Here is a 23,379-nt window from a genome sequence, read left to right on the forward strand (position 1 = left end):
TCTTTTATATTTTAGATGCCACAAAATAGTTTATCTTATTCCTTTCAGAACATTGTTAAAAGAATCTAAAATTTATTTCAGAGCAGGTAAGCAAGCAGGAAAAAAAGGTTTTTGCTTTTTTTAAATGTGCATAGAGTCAACTTTTTATGTCATCTTTGTAGGCTGAGTCTTGCCTGAGTAGCAGTTCTTGTGACTGACTCAGCTGTTTGTTTTATCTTGATGAACACTTTTTGACATATTAAGAGCATGTTAATATTTGTAAAGGGCACAGTCTGTTCAAAAAATACCTGCTCTCTGACATTTCTCCCTCCTCCCTTTCCCCACCACTAAGTCAAGAGGCTGTTGGTTACACATCCTGCTTAGTTTGCATTTTATACCTTCCTTTTTTCAAGCTATATCTTGCTGAACTTTCCATCATCACCAAAGTACCATCCCCTGCCCCCTGAACTCTGCATGGCCTCCAGCAGGAGCCAAAAGCAGTAGGCTTAAATACACACCTGAATCCGACAAGAGCAGATAAGATGTTGTATCATACTGTCAATCTAACAAGTCCTACTGAATGGGATGTGTGGTGCCTCTGTGTAGGCTGAGCCAAGTTCATTCCTGACACAACTTTCCTAATTACTCTAAAATCTCCTTCAGGGTAGAATTTGTCTTGTTTCTATTGCTGTGTTCCCCAAGTGATATTTCAAATCCCAGTTTGTATATGCTACTTTTGGAAAAAGCAGGGGGGACTACCCAAACGAAGGGACTGAGGTGGAGGTACTAACAATAAAGAATTCAGTGCTGTTTATTCATAAATAAATTTCTCCACAAACTTGGGACAAAATTATTTCTTTTTAATACATTTACATGTACAATATTTACAAAAATCTGGGCAGTCTTAAAACACTTAAAAACACAGGATTTGTTTCAAGCAGTGTTTAAAAAAACAACCAAACAAATCCACAAACAAACAACCCAAGACAAACAAAAACCTCTCCCCAAATCTGACTGACAAAGATATAAATAATTTGTCTTTAGGTTTTCCATTTTTCAACTGCATTACTTGATCCGTAAGACTGGTTCTGGAGATGGTACAGTTTTACACCAGCTGAGCTTCTGACTTTACGTGTTTAAATCCTGACCAAAACCAATTTAAACCAAGCAGTATTATGTAGAAAGGCTCGGGAGGGATGGTTTCATGTCATTCCTGATTTTCTTCAATTGATTACATACATATGAAGCACCCTTTCTCACAAAACTTTGCCTTTCTTCTGTTAAAGCCAATACTGAAATCTCTGCTTAAAATCTGGGAATCAAGGCAATACTCTGACAATCAATAGATACAAGCTTGTCAAGCTGAATTCGGCTGATGAGGAAAATTAATTAAATCACTGCTCCTCAGCTATGTGGACTTGACAGTGCTAGTACTCCTGTCAACTCAAATATTTGAGCCATGTCTCTGTTTCATTGAAAAGAAACAGAAACAAAAGATAGAAACCTGTAGTGTAAGAAGATACTTGTTTTGACCATGTTTACTGCACACCTTTCTGTCCAAAACTACTGTCTGTAGAGAATTCTGCGTGCTGCCCTTTGAAGTCAATGGCCCAAACTTTAAACTTTGATTGCATAACACTTCAAGAAGTTATCATATTTACAAACCCAGTTTTGCTTGAAAATGAGTAAATCTGTCTATTTTTAGCTGTGATACCTTAGCATATAAATACAGTTGAGAGGAAATGTATGTTTCCATAGTCACAGGAGATAGCATATAACAGAAAATAAGGAGGGAAATGCATAACACAGTGATTCTTTTTTTTTTATTAAGGTGCTTTAGGAAAAATAGAGCTTTACGTAGAGAAATTAATCACAACTTGCATGTGATTAATTTCCCTACCCTTATTTTTTTAAAATAACTTTTCTAATTTTTGTTCCTAAAGGGTAAAGGATAACTCTCAACATTAATATTTTCTTAAAATTAATACTGATTTTTCTCTGCTGATTTTCTGGTGTTACTGTGCCCTGTGGGTGAGATCTGTGATGGAGCATTTGGGGTGTGTGTATTTAGGCTCATACTTTTATTCTGTTCCCAGGTTGGTACAGAATTACATACATTATCTTCACCATTAATGTACATTACGTTTTTAAGTCTTCAGTAGCAAGATTTTGCACTGCAGTTGCCATAACTTTCAGGGTCTGAGTATGAACAGGAAGTGTTATAGTACCAGGTCTGGTCTTCCCAGAGAGGAAAGAGTATTCTGGTTTTACCAAAGAGATAGCATACAGAAAATCCATTCTAGTGCTTTCGAGGAACAAAGGAGAGATCTGTAAGCTTTAGGATGAGCAAGCAGAAAAAGGGAAAGTGAAAGGAGCAGCTGGAAGCTAAAATGCATGAAAGTATCATAGAGGGTATGTTGTTGAAGGTATTGTAAAAAGATAAGGTGGTGAAGGTACTGTAGAGGGTGTTACCCAGGGTGTTACCCACTACGTCAGTGACAAGCTGGAGTGTGCAGAGCTCTGCCTGGGGATTGATGAGGAGCCAACCAAGAGCCTATGGGTCAAGATTAAAGGGAGGGCAGGAGTGGAGACATTAAAGGGGGAGTCTGTGACAAGCCACCTGACCAGGAGGATTGAGTAGATGAGGCCCTCTATAGACAGGTGCAGCCTATTCAGAAGTCCTGGTCCTCAGGGGGGAAATTCAATCGTCCTGATATCTGCTGAGGGGGAAAAGGAAGACCCAGGGAACTACAGGGCAGTCTCACCTTTTTGCCTGGCAGGATCATGGAGCATATCCTCTAGATTATATGCTAAAGCATGTGAAAAATAAGGGGGTGATTGGTGACAGACAACATGGCTTCACTGAGGGCATATTGTGCCTGACAAATTTGGTGGCCTTCTATGATGGCGCCATGGTGTTGGTGGATAAGGGCAGATTGGAATGACTGATGGTATATATCTGGACTTGTGCAAAGCATTTGACACTGTCCCGCATAGCATCCTTGTCTCTGAACTGAAGAGACATGGATTTGATGGATGGACTGCTCAGTGGATAAGGAATTGGCTGGATGGTCACACTCTTTAGGGTACCTTCCAACCCAAACCATTTCATGAATCTGTGATTCTAAGAGCAGGTTTGATGATCATGAGTTGTGGTTGACGGCTCAATGTCCACGTGGAGACTAGTGACGAGTGGCATTCCTCATGGTTGGTACTGGGACCAGTGTTGATATGCTAATATGAACAGTGCTGTTCAACATCTTTGTTGGTGACATGGACAGTGAGATTGGTGCTCCGCCAGCAAGCTGGCCAATGGCACCAAGCTGTGTGGTGTGCAGTCAGCACGCTGGAGGGAAGGGATGCCATCCAGAGGGACTTTGACACACTTGTGAGGTGGCTAATGCCAACCTCATGATGTTCATCAAGGCCAAGTGCAAGGTCCTGCACCTGGGTCAGGGCAATCCCAAGCACAGCTATAGGCTGGGCAGAGAATGGATTCAGAGCAGCCCTGAGGAGGACTTGGGGGTGTTGGCTGACAAGAAGCTCAATGCAGCCTAGCAGTGTGCACTTGCAGCCCAGAAAGCCAACCGTGTGCTGGGCTGCATCAAAAGGAGCGTGACCAGCAGGTGAAGGGAGGTGATTCTACCCCTCTACTCTGCTCTCGTGAGATTTAGGGTACCTTCCAACCCAAACCATTTCATGAATCTGTGATTCTAAGAGCAGGTTTGATGATCATGAGTTGTGGTTGACGGCTCAATGTCCACGTGGAGACTAGTGACGAGTGGCATTCCTCATGGTTGGTACTGGGACCAGTGTTGATATGCTAATATGAACAGTGCTGTTCAACATCTTTGTTGGTGACATGGACAGTGAGATTGGTGCTCCGCCAGCAAGCTGGCCAATGGCACCAAGCTGTGTGGTGTGCAGTCAGCACGCTGGAGGGAAGGGATGCCATCCAGAGGGACTTTGACACACTTGTGAGGTGGCTAATGCCAACCTCATGATGTTCATCAAGGCCAAGTGCAAGGTCCTGCACCTGGGTCAGGGCAATCCCAAGCACAGCTATAGGCTGGGCAGAGAATGGATTCAGAGCAGCCCTGAGGAGGACTTGGGGGTGTTGGCTGACAAGAAGCTCAATGCAGCCTAGCAGTGTGCACTTGCAGCCCAGAAAGCCAACCGTGTGCTGGGCTGCATCAAAAGGAGCGTGACCAGCAGGTGAAGGGAGGTGATTCTACCCCTCTACTCTGCTCTCGTGAGAACCCACCTGGAGTGATGAACAGATTTGGCAAATGCTCTGAAAGAAACCAAGCTAGCATCTGAGAAGAGGATAAATCATCCCACAAATTAGTTGCTGGTTTAAAGATAAGAAAAAAAAATAAGAAAAAATTGTCCTTTCTTGAAGGATGATGGTTACTGAAATTCCAGGGAAGGTGTCCCAAGGATCTCAGAATGGGGCAAATGCTGCACAGTGTGTTACTGGGTGAAGTGGAAAAGAAGTTTGAGTTAATAATAAGCTGATAACATTTGTAGATGATAAACAGTTATTGAGGGCAGCGCAACCTACAGATACTGTGAAGACATACAGAAGGTTCTCACATTTCTAAGTTAGCAGATGATGGTAAAATGAAGGTTGAATTTGGTGTGAATAGTTGCAAAGCACTGCAGATGACACATCCTTAGCTATGAACACAAGGATATTCTCTGAATTGGCTATAATCAAATGGAAAAAAAAAACCCCATCTTGGAGGCACAGTGGGAAGCTCCTTGATGACAAACCGCAGAAATTATTAGGGGGGAAACAGACAAACAGCATAGTGGAATGGCATTGATAAACCAGTGAATAAGATCTGTGATGAACCCACATCTTTAACATTGCATGCAGTTCAGGTATTTGTCTCCAAAACAGATTTTCAGTAGTTCAGAGATTGCAGATCATGTAGATAAAGGCAATGACATAATCAAGGATGTGAAGCTGTTTCCATAGGAGAAGACATTGAACATTCCCAAGCATGGGGATGAGATGCCAGAAGACATGATAACAACTGGAGTAATATACGAAAGATAACTTGCAAAGGACTGATCTCTGTTTCTTGCAACAGAAAATAGAGCAGTTCTGACAGCAGGCAGCAGGTGTTGTTTGGGGCTCTTTAATACTTGTTGTTAGAAAGCATGCATTTAAATGATAAAATACAGGATACTGTAGAGAAGAAAACACATATCCAAAGGTAGGACTCCACAAATGTCAGAAGTTGTTTAACACTGCTGACATTGATGTAGATAAAACTCTCAAAAAGGAAAGTCCCCTTATCCCAGGAAACAGGGACGGTTTCCTAGGAAAGGCTCAGAAGTCTGTGCCTCTCTCCTCTTTCTGAGGTGCTGCTGTGGGTGTTTGTTGAAAGGAAGGTGAACTTAATTTTGTGGTACTGATGCTCTCATGTGTGCATCGGCATGCAAACTGAACTGCACTACCCTCCCTGTGAGGCAGGAGAGGGCATTTATTGTGCAGATGAGGAGGCTTCACATGCATGGAGTGGGAATGAAGCCCAGGGAAATCAAAATCACATTTAACTGCTGGTGTCTCCTTGCTGTGAATTGTAGTGCTTAACTGCCAAGCAGGGCTTGGGTGCTCCGTGCTGACTTGTGCTGAGACTGCTATCTAAAGGAGTAACAGCTTTTCACTGGGGACCTGTGGGAAAGTTATTCAGAGATCTTCCCTGACACATCAAAGCTCTTTGATACTACTGTTATGGCTCACCTGGAGGTCCATCTAAAAAGGATGGTGATTTCCCAATAGGTTCTTGATTAAAACGAGGCTGAAGCCTTATTTTTTGTAAAGAAATTCCTTTAACAGTGCCTGTTTTTTGGATTGAAAAGTCGTGTGATGACTTAATGGAAGTATGAGTACTTCACAGTGCCACTTACGTCAGAGAAATAACCCTGGCATATTTAGTGCTGGTTTGTCTGAGTCAGTGGATTTGAGTGAAACCAGCCTACAAGGATTAAACACAGAGTACACATGCTGTACCATGGCAATATGTGAAGTAGGTGGGTTTTGCATGCCAATACATACATGAGTATGTATGTGTGCAGGTCAACCATACATTGTTCAAATTCACTTACATTTCACTGTTGTTAGTCGTGTGCATTAGTGTGTAAGATCTGCATACACATATGTGCACATGGATGAAACAAGAACAACTTCAGAAGCTTTCATTTTCCCCTATTTAATCATGAAACAGGTTGCTTTGCTGCTTTGAAGCCATGATTCATGCTGCTTCTGAGCCAAGTACACCTCCATCCTCAGCCTTTCACAATGCCCTCTGGTCCCAACACCAGCTGCACATGACGTGAAAGAAAATGGGGTAATGCTGGCACAGCTCATCCACTTTCTGAGATTCAAATCCATTGGTTGCCATATAAAGCTGTTACAGCTTTTTCACCTTTGTGAACAACTTTTTGTGTTCCTTCTGGCTGGCAGAAAGCAATACAATTTTCTAGGAAGAAAAATGTTTAGGTGGATGATGTAATGCCTTTTAGATCATAAGGAACAGTCCTGTTTGTAAAAAATGGAGTGCATATGTGGCTAGTATCCCTGTGGCTAGTATCCCTGCATCTGTTCTCCTCTCCACTTGTTAATGTGCAGGTTCTTGGCATTACAGTGTGTTTGGCTGTGTTTTAGTTGTAGGTGATAGTTCTGCCCCTTGGAGGAGTTTTCTTGAGATGGTTGTGAGTCTGAATACAGCTGCTAAATCTAACAAATGCTTCAGAATGAAAAATGAGAATTCCCTATTTCAGAAAACTTGAGAAGCAGTTAAGTACTTGGGAAATCAAACAAACAGCTGTATTCTTCATGCTGCTGTGAAGTTTCAAACGTACATCGGGAGCATCCTGCTAGGTTGGTGGGCATTCTGCACCCAGATTTCATAAAGACACAACAATCAGCTGAGCCCACTAGTGGCAGATTATACTGAGCATTGAGGGGAATTAAAAAACCCAAACAAACAAACAACAGAAAATTCCATATGTTGAACAGTCTGGTTAGGTATTTTTATCCTTCACAATTATTAGTCTCTGCCTCATAAGCAAAGATTTCGTGATCACGAGACTTTTTCATAGCTCCATCTTAATTTGGAAAAATAGGTCTTTTTAAACATATCTGCCTTAACACTGGTCGTATCTAGCCTGACAGTACTAGTATTTTAAAGGTGATTGAAGTTTAACATATTAGGTAGACCTTGTCTGCACTGAGGTCTATTTGTATGCCTGTCTGCATATCTGCAAAGTATTTATATATGTATTAAAAATCATACATTTCCCTTACCTAGGTGTGACTGTGAGACCATGCTTTTTCAGATATGCTGAAAGTTTTTAATGTAAAAAAGCAAGGAAAAATCTGGAAAGGAAAAACAGGCTCCAGAACTTTCACATCCTCTTCATAAATTGAAGCTGGACAAAAAGGAGGACAAATAAGCTCTAGCACAACTTATTCTTGTTTCTTCCTTTGAGGATTAGCTTTGTGCTCAATGCTGCATTTCATGGTTTCCTAGTTTTTTATTTCTGTACCTAAACCAGCTAACATTCACTCTCAGCAAAAAGTCTCTTATCAGCGGAGTTCTCAGCTCAGAGAATACTGAGATACAGCAAGTTGGCTGAAAAAAACCCCTGTAACTGCAAAAAATAAGCTCTCTAGATAATATTTCTATAACCTTTTAATTAGATTTGGTGGCAAAGGAAAAGAATTGTCAAATTAAGGTAATGGACAGGTGATAGTAAGGAGACTCCAGGATCTCAAGTATATTATATTCTTAATGCGGCTGTATATAGGGCAACCAACACACCTTTTATTCTACCCTATTTCAGAAGCTACGGGAATTATTGCAATTGTGGAACACAAAACCTCTAATCTCTTTCTTCATGTAGTCACTAAGGACAAAAGCTTTGGGAAACACTGTATATGGAAAGTACCGCCCTGAGAGCAATTTGCTCAGAGTCCCACCTCAGCACTGGCAGTCACGTTGTTTTAGGCTATATATAGAAGGAAACCGCTGTTTGGATGTCATCTGTGAACCCTCTTGACATGATTCAATTACCACTAGCAGCAGATAGATACATCATAGCTCAGGATCCCAGACAGCTTGGCCCTTAAAACAATAGGGCCATTTTTAGTTTTCTTCTGACAGGGCATCCTGACATGTTGATGAAGCCAAATTACCTGGGTAAGCCAATTTCATGGCTACTTTTCTGAAGAATGATACAAGTTATTTCTGGGACATCAAACTCTCCAGTATACAAAGTGAAAAACACCAGCACAGCCAGTTTGATTGTTCAAGAAGGGGGTGTCTAACCACATCACAGTTATACTCAAAATGTTGGATTTATTTCCCCCTCTTTGGTCCTTTGTGGTTTAATAACCTTCATAGCTCTTCATATTGAGCCTTCAGCAAGCTTGTTTTCACTTATCAAAAACTCTTTCCTATTGCTATTAATGGTAGACCTCACTGGCAAATCTGTGCATGGGTGGGCCAATAGACTTGGTCATTTCTCATGTTTTAACAAGATTTGTGAACTAGTTAATATATTAGGGTTTTTTTACAAAGAAAACAAAATGAGATATGATACATATACACAAGCTTTTTTTAAAAAAAAATGGCTGATCAAGAAATGAACAAAGTGACATTTACTGTATTTTATTCTGAAGTAGAAAAAGACAATGTGTTTAGAAGAGCTGGGATTCTCTTCAAAAACTGTGCGAACCCTGAAAGCATAATTTCATCATACTAGATACAAATTGCAACACTGAAAAGAATTTGGTTTTAGATGATAAAAGAAAATGGATCTCTATCTTGGGTTCTTGCACTGTGATTTACTGAAACTCCTGACTGAACTTGAATCTGTGCTATCTTTCTTAGCAGACTTTCTTTCCAAATCCAGGAATGCACTTTGGGCTGTATGTAAACCAGAAGTTTTACCATTGCCTTCAGTGGGATCAGCATTTCTGCAGTAAATGTGCTAGTGACAGGGGGTGAACTGAGTGACTGTTCTGCTTTTGAACTGAAGGGGTTAATGTGGGTTTAACCTCTAAATACGGGCATCACACAGCTCTGGGGTGGTGCACACTTAGACTTCTGGAGAGGCAATGAGGGACTAGCCTTTCCTGATGCTGGGGGCAAACAGCAGTGACAATAATCTTAACTTTCATTGTTTATATGATAAAAGACAGATGCTGCCTTATTGTATTTGGCTGTACACAGACCTCTCTGGAATCTCTAAGTTTGCATGTATGAGGGCAGGCTTTTCCAGTGTAAAAAAAATTGGTAATTAAGTGGGTTGACTGCATGTTATTAGCTTCCAGTAATGGGTCACACAGTTCAGCCAGCATCACCCACAAAGTTACTTTATAGCAGAATTGCTGGAGACAGCAGGCTTCTGGAAAATAACCACCATTATTGTTTAAGTGCTTGTATTCCAGTATTTTTCCATAATTACTGCTGTTCTGCACCACTGTGAACACATTCAGTGCATCTATGAACACCACTTTGGGTGGGAGCAGAGAGTTGTCTTGGAAGGAACAAGCTCTCCTGAGGGTGTGGAGGAAAGGTCTTTCATGGAAACTCTCTCAAAAACACAACAGTACTAATTGTGGACCTGAGGAGACCTGACACACACTTCATGCCCGGCCGCTGACTGCCTGAGTACGTAGATGCCATACTTAGCACAGAGGACAAATGGTTTGGGCTGAGAAGGGTGGGTCATTCAGAACTGAGCTGCTTTTCCTGAAAACTCACAGAAATGCAATGATTAAATAGGCTTTACAGTTGGAAAATCCTGCAGGCAAGTCTTTAATCAGTGTTGAAATGCTTTTCCTTCTGATGCCAGTAGATTTGCTTTGACACAGCATGGTGATGACTACAGGTGTGACAGTCAGTTTTAGCTGGTAGAGGCATATGGGTGATGACTGGTTACGCTACATGAGTGTGGTATGGGGTGTCTGATGAGTGTGCTCCTGCTGCAGGTGTTGCATTGAGCACTACAGAGAACTGACTTTTCTGAACAGACTGAGAAGATGCTGGTGAAGGGCATTGCATGCTCTGGCTGAAGATTTGTAAAGTGAGTAGATGGCACCCGTCACTGCAGGCCTGATGAAGCTGTTTCACTTGATTTGAAACACTGGTTCCTGTGCCTTGTGGAAAACCACATTGGTTCGTGACACATGGACTTCAGCTGTTCCAGCCTTATGCTCCCATGCATGTGTGTGTGCACTTGCAGGGGTGTGGTAACACTTGACTCAGCTAGGTCTTGCTGGTGGGAATTTATATGCGCTGCATTGTGGGTTAGTGTGTATGCAGATGATGGGCTTGTGTGGCAGCAATATCCTGGGAAGCTATCCAAAGGCTCGTTGGAGAGTGTCAGAGAGGGTCAGAGGTCCTCACCGTGCTCACGTACTGTTCCAATACTCATATAAAAGGTTTGTGATTATTTTGTCTTCTGTTCTCTTACTGACCTAATACTGGAACCTTTTCCATAAAAACGAGGGCAGAGTAATTAAATCATTACTTAGTGCTGCATAATGCAGAAGCACTTAATTACTGCATGTTATATGTCATTGCAAAACCTGCCAGGTTTTAGTCTGAGGCCACGTCCCCAGGGCAAGGAGTCAGCCAAGTTCTTGATACATCCCTGCCCTAACCAGCGGGCACCTGCCTCTGAGCAAGACACACCTTGTTTGCCTGGCAGCAAACAGGGGTGTTCTCTGTGTCCTTCAATAGTAAACTACCTGCCTGCCCCAGACACTCTGCATTTCCACATGTAAACTTCATTTCCTACCAGAGAGAAGAGGCCAGGCAGAGGGGCAAGGCAAGGGGTGATGGGAATCTGCTCCTTATGCTGCCAGTGAGAAAAGAGTAGCTGGGGTGAATGAAGAAGGACCTGATTAGAAGGAAGGGGTTACAGGAACGCCTGGAAAAGCCAGTAAACCCCAGAAACCTGGTAGTCCGTATATGGGAGAAGCCCTGAGCTCTCTGCAGAGAGGGAAGGAAGGACTGGGAGAGGCTGAGGTAAGATGACTACCTGGACAGAATGCTCTGCATGGGGATATGGATTCATTTGGGCATTTTGAGCTTCTCAACAATCAACACCCCCAAGTCCTTCTCCTCAGGGCTGCTCCTTATCCATTCTCTGCCCAAACTGTACTTGTGCTTGTGATTGCCCCAACCCAGGTGCACTGAGCCTCATTGAACTTCATGAGGTTGATATTGGCCACCTCTCAAACATGTCCAGCTCCCTCTGGATGGCATCCCTTCCCTCCAGCATTTTGACTGCACCACACAGCTTGGTGTCATTGATCAGCTTGCTGAGGGTACACTCAATCCCACTGTCCATGTCACCAATAAAGATGTTGAACAGCGCCAGACCCAGTACTGATACCTGAGGAACACCACTTGTTACTGGTCTCCACTTGGACAGCAAGCCATTGACCACAACACTTTGAGTGCAACCAACCAGCCAATTCTTTATCCACTGGGCAGTCCATCCACCAAATCCATGTCTCCCCAGTTCAGAGACAAGAATGCCGTGTGGGACAGTGTCAAACGTCTTGCATGAGTCTAGGTATATAATGTCAATCTTTCTTCCTGATCTACCAGTGCCATGGCCCCATCATAGAAGGACACCAAATTTGTCAGGTTTGATCTGCTGGTTTATCTCCCAGATCACCCCCAGGTGTGAGGATGTTTGTGACAAATGTTTCTTCTCTTTTCATTTTGCTTTTTTTCGTCCTTGCAGCTGCTGAAGGAAGATTCACTCCTTTGGATTAATAAACAACAATGACAAGCTCCAGTAGGGTCCAACAGTGAGGGAGGGCTCTGCTGATATATGCAAATCCAGGCTCTACAAAACAGTCTATTTTCCTCAATTCATGCCAGACCCATAATAATAATAAGTGTGTTCAGAAAAGGAGTTACATGTTTTGAGGACATTGTTTTCTAAATGCAATGTCTTATCTATACCTCTCTTGCATGTGGGTAGAGGAGCTCTGGGCCTTGAGAGAACAAAACCTTAAGAACTAAAACAAGTGCAGCTTGCTAATGTTCACTTTTAAAGAGAGGACATTGCTTTTATAACGTGTTCTCTAGGGCTGTCTCCAGGGAAAAACTACGTTTACTTCAGTGACTTGAATGAGGATTAAGGGCTCAGGGTATCTGAATGCTTGGCCACTCATTACAACTAAAGTTCTTGGTGTCAGACATCATATCCTAATGTATTAAGCAGCTGGCAAGGGAAGTCTAGCTTTAGAAACAGGTGACATACTGAAGTGCTTCCATTTTGCTCGTCAGATTCATCATGAAGATCAATTTGTGCATCTGCAACCTCTTCAAAAGTAGCTGATGACAGAATGGCTTGTTTGCTCAGAGACAAACTTCTGCAGCTTGCTACAAGGTGTGGGAGTCTCTGAGTTCACCTTCCTCTCATTTTCGTAGTTATCCTGGCAAAGAGGTTGGGGAAACATCAGAATACCTTAAGACAGACTAGGCTAAAAAGTACACTCTGGTAGAATTTTAGCATTGAGATAAACTTTGTTTTATGTGGTTCCCTGATGTACCCAGCTTTCTAGACTATTTTCTCATGCCCAAGATCTGTCAATGTTGGAAACATCTGCTAAGATGTTCCACTACTAGTTATGGGTATGCCATTGAGCAACGCAAGTGGGAAACTTTAGATAAAGGCAACGCAGCATGCTCTTCCTGATTTTATCTATCTACCATAATAGAACACTAAAGTTCGCACAAGGATTTCTGTTTTATTGGTTGGTTTTGGATTAGATTATCAAAGATCCTACATTTCTCTAAGTCCTCAAGCACATTTGCATTTTCTCTCCCCCTGTTAATGTGCCTGTTATAAAAGTGAAAAGGTACTGTCTTTCATTAGACTTGTGGATATAGCTGAGAAAAAAAAGGGGTGGAGAAAACCCAAAAGACAAGCTCTTGCAAACTGCAGAAACTGCAAAAAACTGCTTGTTTGTTTTTCTCCCAATTATGTCAGTTGGCCTGCAAAAACATGTCAGCTTCTCCCACACACCTTGCCAGGGGCCTTATATTATGACAACAAAAACAATGCTGTTGCTGTTTAAATAAATACAGTGTTTTCAACTTTTGAGCACAAATAGTGTTCATCATCCTCCTAATATTGGTCTTGCATAGAACACCATTTACTAAACAATTGCTTGTTTTAAGAACCTGTCTCAAAACATCCCCAGCTCCACCAGTGACTTCACTAAATAATCTTGTTCTAGTGCAATGTCAACATTTAAGACAGGGTTTTCTGTCAAAATGGAGAACCCAGAGACTGGTAAATGCTTAATAAGTGGGATTTCAAACAATCCTATTGTAATGTTTTTTATTCACCAGTCAGAAGGAGTTTGCCTATTACTAACCAAAGAAATTTGCACAGATTTGCTAATCGGATCTCACATTGCTGCAGAGCCTCAGACACCCCTGTCTCTATTGGTAGAGTATAAACACACAGTGAGGCTTCCTTAGCATTTCTGTGCCACTGCACAATCCTTAGTGCATTTCTCATGACCACTTGCAAGATTAATAGCAGAGTTTCCAGTAAAGAATAAGAAGACTCTTGTTCACAGAAGGCGGGGTATATTCATGTATGTATGTTCAGGCTCAATCTAGCAAAGACTTGAACAAATTCTGCATTAACAGAATGTAATAAAAGTGGTGACACAGTGTGGGACTAGTGTGGTTTCAGATATTTCTAAAATTATTAAATATAAACAACCAAACCATCAATACATCTTTGCTGGTTGTCAAAGAACTTTGCAGCATCCTGTGAGCTTTGCAGTGGCAGCTGATGACACATTTGTTGGAGGATAAGGTAGTTGGTTCACAAATCAGATCAGCAACACATCAGTATTTCAGGCAACAAGGAAATAATGAAAACAAACCTCTAGGACATTCCTGGGCAAAACAGACAAAGGAGAAAATATTAAGAGAACAAGAAGGATTGTTATTATATTATCCTGCTTCACTGTTCCATGATGTTACAGCACAGAACTGAAGTTGGTGCCAACTCCCTGCTTGGCTCTTAAAAGAGATTTCTAAGCATCTGAGGAGAGCTGGTACAAAATGATGTGTAAAAAATTGACTTTTTTTTCCTGCAAAAGTTGATGTTTTGCAAACAGCTCTAAGAAGTGTTGAAATCTGCCTGCCTTTTTATTTTCCCTCTGAAAAGAACCTGTGTATGTTACTTTTCTGCTCTGTTGAAAAATTACCTTGTAACCTTGAGGCACATGTATCAGTTTTATTCCTGTTTAGCCTATTCAGCTACAAACCAAATATAGTGAATCAAAGCTGTTGGTTGAGCTGGTTTAAAATTTGTTGGCTTCCATTGAAAGCCAATAACCATAATGCTTCCATAACGCTTTCTGGCTGTGCTGGTACTTAAAGAAATTATACCCTCATCCAGCTTTCATTGATCTTTGGGAAGGCTGGAACTCCATTTTGTGAATAAACATATTTTCAAAGCCATTAAAATGTTCAATTAAAGTGTGATTTTTGTGCACTCTTTAGCCTCACTGAAACAGAAAACAGCACTTTCTTTCATTTATCATTTCTCTGTTGTACTGAAGTGCACCGTTCTGAAATGGTTCCTACAGGGCTGCTCACCTGTGAATGTGCAAAACGGGTACAGTGACCCAGCAATACATCTGAGGAGCTGGCTCCACTACTGGGCTTTACATTTAGGCATTGTGGGAGAAAACCACTTCTGGATGCAATTATCCTGGTGCTGCATGAAGTCTCAGCAGTCAAATGGTCCTGCTTAAGTGGGAGTCACAGTCTCAGTAGGCTTAAATCTATGCAGTACTGTGAAAAATCACAGTTCTATGCTAATTTACAAGGGTATCACACACAGCCTTTGTGAGCGTGGCAGTGGTAATGCTGAGCTTGGTTTCCTGAAGCATTGCAGCATTGTAAGGAAATGGTCCAGTCTCAACTCTCCAGGAGTGAAGTTGCTCCTTCAGTGAACAGGAACAGTTAAGCTCAATTGCACAAAACATATGTTGATTGCATAAGATACATTTTGGGTGAAAACTCTGCTTTTAATTATAGACGGTTGCATAAAATGTCAGTGATTAAAGCCCAGATTTAGCAGTATTCTCGGTCTTCAGGATACCAGCCAGAAAGCATGTTTCTCCTCCTGTTTACTCCTCTTGGAGAAGAATTTCTTCAACTTTATGAAAGTTTTTTTATTCAAGTGAAAAAAAAAAAACAACCAAGGAGAAAATTAGCGTTTCCTCATCTATTCTGTCTCTCAAGTTTTCTCAAGAGTGAAATTGCCCAGGATGAGATCCAGAACAAGCTAAGCATGTTTTGAAACAGGGGAAAATGGAGATCTGATAATATCTTACTCCAAAGCAAGACAGCTAAAATTTAGGTTTAGGTTGTCTGAGGCAATCGTTGCCTTTAGTGTCCTTTTGTCCATAGAGTGATGGGGAATGCCCATCCTTTAAAATCACCAGTTGCCTCTGATAAGTAAAATTCCTTCAGTAATTCTTCAGAGCCCAAGATAATTATATCCAAGGCAGAACTGGCAAGGTTTGAAATCTGATCAGATATATATCCAGCTGAGCATGATCCACTTGAGTATTTGTTCTGATTTAGCCATTGTCATTCCAAAAATACTGCCATGGAGGAAAATATAAACATGATCCTTTCTTTTTTTAGGATTGTTACCATCTGTATCATAGTTACCAAATGTTTCTTGCTTCACTTGTATTTAAAATTAACCTAGTCTATGCATTGCCTGCCTTTACTGTAAGCATAATATAGTCATCACAGCTCTGATCACAAATTGTGATCTGCTTTGATAAGTATTTCTCTTTAGCTTTGAGTAATGTTTTCTGACAAGTGGTATTTTTGCCAGTTCTTCTATAAATATGTAAGTTCTTATTATTCTGCTGTAGTGATTCATTTCTATACTCATTCTTGTGGAAGTATGTTGAGTTACACCAGCTGAGCTTATGGCCTCTGCTGTGCTTTTCAGAATGTTTTCTTCTAGTCTCCTCTATTTTTAGGTCAATTACTGACTCCCCATCACATTACATGACTGAAGATAGCACCTGTCCTTTTATTTATATCCTCATATTTTCTGAGTTCCTGTTGCTGCTTTTTTTGACCTCCCTTCCCCATGTAACTGCTTCTCATTATACTGTTTCCTGATTTAACCCAGATTACACAATATCTGTGTAGATTCAACACTCCCTTTGGAAGAACTAATTGAGCAGAAAATGCTAGTGGGAGACCTATGAGTGAACCCCAGCTAAGGCAAAATCCTCAAGCACATAAGGAAAATACTTTCTTTTTTAAATGAGGTGATTAATGGTAAGATGCCATCTTAGTCTGAATGTTTTGCAGGCAAGTAACCTTCGATGAGAGCAAAACCATGTTTAAAAGAATATTTACTGTAAAGCCATGAGGGATCCTTAGCACCAGGAGGAGACATCAAAGGCTGCCTTCCCTTCCTTATCTCCAGCTTCTGCATTTCTTGAAAGAGCTGGCCAGAATGTACTAGAATGGGCTGTCTTTTCCCAAGTAATAAGTGATAGGATGAGGTAACAGCCCCCAGCTGCATCAGGGGAGGTTTAGATTGGATATTAGGAAAAATTTCTTCACTTAGAGGGTGCTCAGGCATTGGAACAGGCTGCCCAGGGAAGTGGTGGAATCACCATACCTGGAAGTGTTCAAAAACAGTGTAGATGAGGCCCTTAGGGACATGGTTTAGTGGTGCACTTGGTGGTCCTGGGGTAAAGGTTGGATTTGATGATCTTAAAGGTTTTTCTAACCTAGTTGACTCTATGATTTTATGACATTAACATCTAATACCCTGAGAAACAACAGAGAGGAAAATAGGAACAAAATACTGAGTAATGGTTATAAATTTTTACCAGTGATAGCTGAAGCCTTCTTCCCAAATATGGCATTGATTTTGGCACATTTGGAACATTTTATCTTATTACCTTTTTCTCAACAGCAATATCATGCAATTACAAATTTGATTATGAAGGTGGGTGTCTAAGATTAAGACCTGAGAATAAAGTTGGAGTGAGTTATGTTGCAAGGGTAAATGGTTCACTTTGAGTTTCTGAAGAAAAAGTGCCCTGCTCTCATTTTCCAGCCAGTCTGAACAAAGACAGCACCTGAAGAACATTTATGTTTCTGTTGTTTTGAGCTCCTTTCCCTGGTGTTGCTGTTACTGCTGTTAATTACCCATTTGGGTTTCTTTTCACTTAGTGCTAATTTTTGGCCCTGACAGACTGACTCACTGTGAATTGACTGAGAAAAAAAAAGTCTTTCTTTGTCCTCAGCAGATCTGAATAATTCTTTTTCTTTTTTTTTTTAAATCATTATACTTCTTAGCTGACATTCTCTTTGTGAAAGAAAGCAAGAAAGGGGCATGTTTAATTAAAACAAGAAAGTGCTGAAGTTAAACAATATTTCAGTCACACTGATAGTTGAATAACATGCTATTTTTTCAGGGTAAAACACTTGCCTTCTCATCATTATTTACTCTACTGCTAATGCTTCCAAAGCCTGTTTTTGCAGTAACTATCTGCCAACAGCTAAATAATTTGCAATTAACAGAGTGGAAAGTTTATGTTTGCACCTTACAAATATCTGTAATAATTCACTGAGGACTTAGGCCTGGGAAGTGCCAGGCAGCATCTGCTCCACTGAGTTGCAGTCGAAGCCTTGCATGAAAGCCAGAGGCCGAGGGGATGCCCAAAGCAGGTGTCAGAGTTGTTCCTTGGGCACCTACCTTCCCTGTTGTGTTCTTAGTGCAGGGGGACCTGAAATCTTACATTCAATGAGGTGGTGTTTTCTGAGCATACATTATCAGCACCTCATTAGCTATGGTACTGCAGGGGACCTGCAGTAACTATGTGGGTATTATGACCCACAAACAACATGAGGTACAAAGTAGTTGCTTCAGGCTGAGTTTACAAGGTGTGTATGCGGGGAGATTCATCGTGCCGATATGAGTGTGTATCTTTTTTCTTCCTACTTGGAATGTCTTTAGTTTCTAACAGTTTGGCCTTCATGGTAAGAATGTAGTAAGTTCCAGAAAATTCTTGCCTTTATTGAAGACATAACAAGCACCAATTTAATCTGTACTGGCTCTTCATGCTTCATCTCAGATTTATGTAAATTTTTAAAAAAACATAAGGAAAGATCTCCCACCTCCCAAGATGTCTGTTCCAAGAGCAAAACCTGAAGTGAATAAAGAAAGCATCAAAGTGGTTAAGTTAAGCCTTAAGCTAAAAGTGGTTTAAAAGTTTCAGTGTAGATATAGAGGGTGCTGAGGTGCTGGCACAGGTTGCCCAGAGAAACTGTGGCTTCCCCATCCCTGGCAGTGTTCAAGGCCAGGTTGGACGGGACTTTGAGCAACCTGGTCCAGTGGAAGGTGTCCCTGTCTGTTGCAGGGGGTTGGAACTAGATGATCTTTATGGTCCTTTCTAATCCTAACCATTCTATGATTTCTGAGCTTTACAAAAACAAAGAAAAATCACCACCTGACTTGTGCAGGGAAGTGGTATTTAAAATGTCTGTTCTGCAATAGCATATTCCCAGGCCTGGCTTCATGTAAATGAAACATTCTGGCTTTTCTTTATACAAATCAAGGTCATTAGATGTTTTGAAAAATCATCTAAACACTCCTTTTCAGTGCCTAGTATATATATACAAAAATCATCACTGTCATCACAAAAATTACCAAAATGGAAGCTGATCACTTTAGGCAGGTCCTCCTGCTTATGCAGAGCGGCATACTGATATCAGCAGAGCATCCTTCCAACCAGCAATGGTAGTTTAATGTGCTTTCTCCAGTTCTGTGGGAAAAAAGTGGTATGTACAAGATTCACATTTGTGCCAATGCTGGATCCTTCTCTGCTTACCAACTGAGTAGTTAAAATGGTTGCAGGATTCATCTGTGCTAGGGATAACTGGATTAGGATAGAAGGAGAGCTTAGGGACTTGCCCAGGGCAGAAGTGCATGATGCATAGTGATCTGTGCCACTGGTCAGACAAGCTGTGTTTGGGTATGGACATTTAGCATGACTGATTGATAGGTTGAAAAAATCTTGAAAACCTTCAGGACTCCAAATCAGGAAACCCAATCAGTGATTGATGTGGGTGAACTTAAAGAAAAAATAAGGATGGCAGTGAAACTGTAGCCATTTGTCATACTGCTCCAGCTGAACTGCAAAAATAGGTCTTAAAAGGATAATGTAATAAACTCTAGTGCACATTTCATTAAACAGGACATACTGTCATAGCGATTCCCTTTTAGAATGGCAGCAAGGGTGCTAAGAGCTGTATTTCCATCTCTTAGCAGTAGAAGCACTCCTATTCCACAAATAAGACAATAAAAAAGAAAAGCATTAGCCTCTTGCCCAGATCCCTATTCTGACCCTAATCAGACTTTTGAAACAACCAAGGAAAATCCTCTCTCTATATGACCAGTTTAGATTTAACATCAAATCAAATTGAAAGCAGAAGATGGACTTTGAAGGGATCCTTTGACCAAATGGAGTTAGCTATCAAGTGGGAGGAAAAGAGATGCTTTAGAGCATGATCCCTCCTCTTCTGAAGGCGATGCCTAACTGACAGGTAGGCCATGCCTATCTCTATTGCATTGACTGAAGGGAGACTACAGTGAGTTACTGATTACAGAAGTCTATGCTTTAAATGTCTAAAACTAGGTGAGACAAGCCTACTTGGAGAGCACCTAATAAACATGATCAGTGAAGCTTCATCTTTAATACCAGGATGAAGTGCCCTCTACATATGCCTTGGTATGCTTATGCATGAATGCATACATTGTATGGATGCTTCTGTGCACTAAAGTTTATCGAAAGATTTCTACCGAGTTCCTAAGAATTGGACCTGATGCTTTTAAATTTGTCATGTACTTCCTTGCTCTTCAGTTTCAATACTTTAAATTTTTCAGTTATTTCAGATAAACAGCAATTTATACTTATAAAAGTCCAGTGATAAACTGATGCAGTCATAAGGTTCTTACCTACAATCAGGGGAAATTGAAGTAAATGGATTTGTGTCTGTTTGACTGTCTACCACTTTCCTATGAAGATAAAATCCACAATAGATTTTCTGATATCCTATACATCAACATTTATTTTAAACTTAATTTTCAGTGAAAATGGGCTTTATCAGCCCCACTCATGCCTCTGACAATTTGTAATGATATTTTCCAGACTACCATAATCTGAATAAATGGGTAGAATTTCTTTACCTGCCTCAAAAGTACATAACTGTATCTATCTTTTCATTGCAAATTCAGTGCTCTAGAGCATTCCATCCACACTAAATTAAGGTTTTGGTTTGTAAATCTGATTCTACCTTCTGCTTCGTGCACAGAGTTCAAACAAAAGCCTTCAGGAGTGAAACTGTGTCTATCAAAAGGTAGAATGTGGCTTCTAATATAGAAACTTGGCCTTCAGACTGGCATATCAGGTGAAAGCACAGAAATCAAAGTTCATTTGGGAACCAAACATTAACTGGAGGTAATAGACAGAAGCGTACAAAAGTACATTTCTCTAAGGCTGATGAGCTCTGATTTGTATCTTGCACTTACTATTGACATTAGTGAGGCTTTGCAAGCAAGGTATGTGCAAGTACAGAATTTGTTGTTGTGTTCTCAAAGCTGTACTTTCAATACATCTGGTTAGAAAGTGAGAAAACAATTAAGGAAGCAGTTGTTTGGGCTGGTGAAAAAGAATGAAGAAAATGATGGTGACAGACTAAATGCTCACATGTGAGCAAGGACAGATAGTCTCACCTGAATGTTCTTAACAAGTAGGCAGGGATAATTACAGAGGAATTATCAATCATTTTTGACACCTCATTAAGAACAGAGGAATTTCCAGTGGATTGAAGGACAGGAGATACAAGGTCCTGCCAATATTTAAGTAGGTAATATATAGGAGAGAATGATGTGGATCTTTGAAGCAAGCTTCAATACCCAAAGAAATAATAAAAGGGTTTATTCCTAGACATTATTGCTATGGCTTACAAATGTGCAGGTCTGGGGGCCTGCTTTCAAGTCCAAGGAGAGGCAATTAGGTGGGTAAGAACATATCAAGCTAGTAGTTTCTGGCTGAGAAGTATGACAACCACTACTCTCTATCCCTGATTTCTCATCTGTCCCCATCAAATACAGCATTTTATATTTAGAATTTATTATTTGGAGAGAATACCAAGGAAGAAACAGTTATGGTCAATAGAAGAACCCAAGTAAAGGATTAGATAGGTGCTTGCTCTGTGATGGTTAACATACTTTAAACACTTCCATGGTCCTATCATACTGGGGAGTGATTTTAGAATATTATTACTGGATTTTGCTTAGTACACAGAAACGTGCATGCAGAGAGGCTAGAGGTTCAAGAATGGGCATGCATGTCCTTCTGGCAGTGATAACCATGTCCTGAATCTTCGCTCTTCTTGCAAATCAATCCCAGGCTGAGTTAACCATGCTGTTTCTGGAATCCCTGAGTACCATTCTGATATTTTTTTCCACTATGGGGTGAGTTGAGTTGTTTTGGTCCATTGGTTTAAGACAGCTCTTTTAGGGATTTCTTTGTTAAAATATTTATGAATGTCCACTAAAAAAGAAGAATAGAACCATTAATATACTGGGGCAGATAATTAATATAAAGGCAATGATGCTATTCTAATATATACAAGTTAAAGTTATGTCCTATTAAATATCCAGAGAAGATTTCTGCCAACCATATTATCTATGCTTCACTGCCTTGTTTTCTGATGCCCATGGGAAGACAATTAGTTTTTTCTTATACCACTCATAAGCAGGTAGTGATCTGTCATCATCAGTCATGAAAGCACTTGAAATATGGATGCAGTGTCTTCATCAGCATGGTCTTCCATGTCTAGCTTGTTACCTTGCTTTAGAGGGCATAGGGGTTTTTTCCCAGTGCATGGGTTTCTGACATTTATATAAGCAGAGCTGGGTTGGGCAGTGAAGGGGAATATGTTTCACTCAGTATCCTCTTTGATTTTGAATTTTATCTAATTTAACTTCATTTTTTAAGGTACTCGATTTTTCTTCAAGTATGTCTCACTATTATGCATAGGCCATTAATCTATTCTGAGTTCTTCAACTTTTAATATTCAGTCATTCCTAACATTTTCATTTGCTGGTGAGATGGAGGAAGTGCAGACTGCACCTACAAGGGTGGCAAGGACACTAGGGGTGGGCATATTGCTCTTTAGACTCATGCTGCTCATTCTTCATTGCTTCCTCAAACCAGTTAGACATTTCTTATGGTTTTAATGAAGCCAGCTCAGCAGGGACTCGGTGCCTATAAGTAAGGAAGAATCTTTTATGGAAAAAAAAGGGGGAAGGAAATTTGTTTGAATCTTCTTGCCTTTCTGCACATGGGTTCGAAATGTTTTCTTTTGGAGATCACCAGATGATAGTGAACTAAGTCTTTGCTGCCTAGAAAAAGACTAAGGAGGAAAAGTAAACTTCCTTCTAAAGGCTAGCTAGTGTCTCAGAGTGAACCACAAACCATCCATCTTTCATGGAGGTCACAAATACCGGACAATGTAATTGCTTCTAAGTCCACCTTCGGTTGTGCCCTCCGTGCTGTGACAGATGTGGCATGCTTACTGATACCAGAAATTCAAACCTAGTTTTCTAGGCCAAGGTTAGAAGAGCTTGGCTCCTACTAAAGAAAAGGGGATGTAATTCCTCCCCACTCCCCATGGATACACTTGGGGGAATGAGATGATTCCAGTTTTAAGGAGTAACTCTCTTCTGCATGTAAAGGAGGAAAACAGTACTGGAAAATCTTTCCTCTTTGTTAACAGGGTTTTTAAAGACAGAGCAGCTTTCTCTTGTTCTAAGTAGCTGCATGAGCAAACAGGCACACTTCTGGCAGATGAGGAGGTTTCCCTCCTCCTTAGCTGCTGAAAAATGGAATCTGGTGTACAAAATACCTCTTGTAATTAATCAACTGGCTTGTTTATGCCTCCTAATCCCAAATTTGAAAGCTGTCTGGAAACCTGAAATACCTTGGGGATAAAATAGTGGGCACTAGGCTTATTTTCTAGCAAAAAAAAGCTTTGGGAGTCTGCCAAGATTAGTCAGGCTTATTGGACCATACCTAATCAAAGCAGGGGAAGACATGAACTGAAGTCTTTGACTACCTGAAAGTTCAGAGTGGTAAGCAAGGGTGACCTCTCCCAACCTGTGAGATAAATAATAAATAGCCAAAAAAAGAGGGAGAGAGCTAAAAATAAATTCCAGCTCCACTGTGAACCCTAGAAGGAGCAGTGAAGATCACGTCAGCATCTT

The sequence above is a fragment of the Nestor notabilis genome, unplaced genomic scaffold, assembly GCF_000696875.1.
Source record: "Nestor notabilis isolate BGI_N333 unplaced genomic scaffold, ASM69687v1 scaffold9084, whole genome shotgun sequence".
NCBI lineage: Eukaryota > Metazoa > Chordata > Aves > Psittaciformes > Psittacidae > Nestor > Nestor notabilis.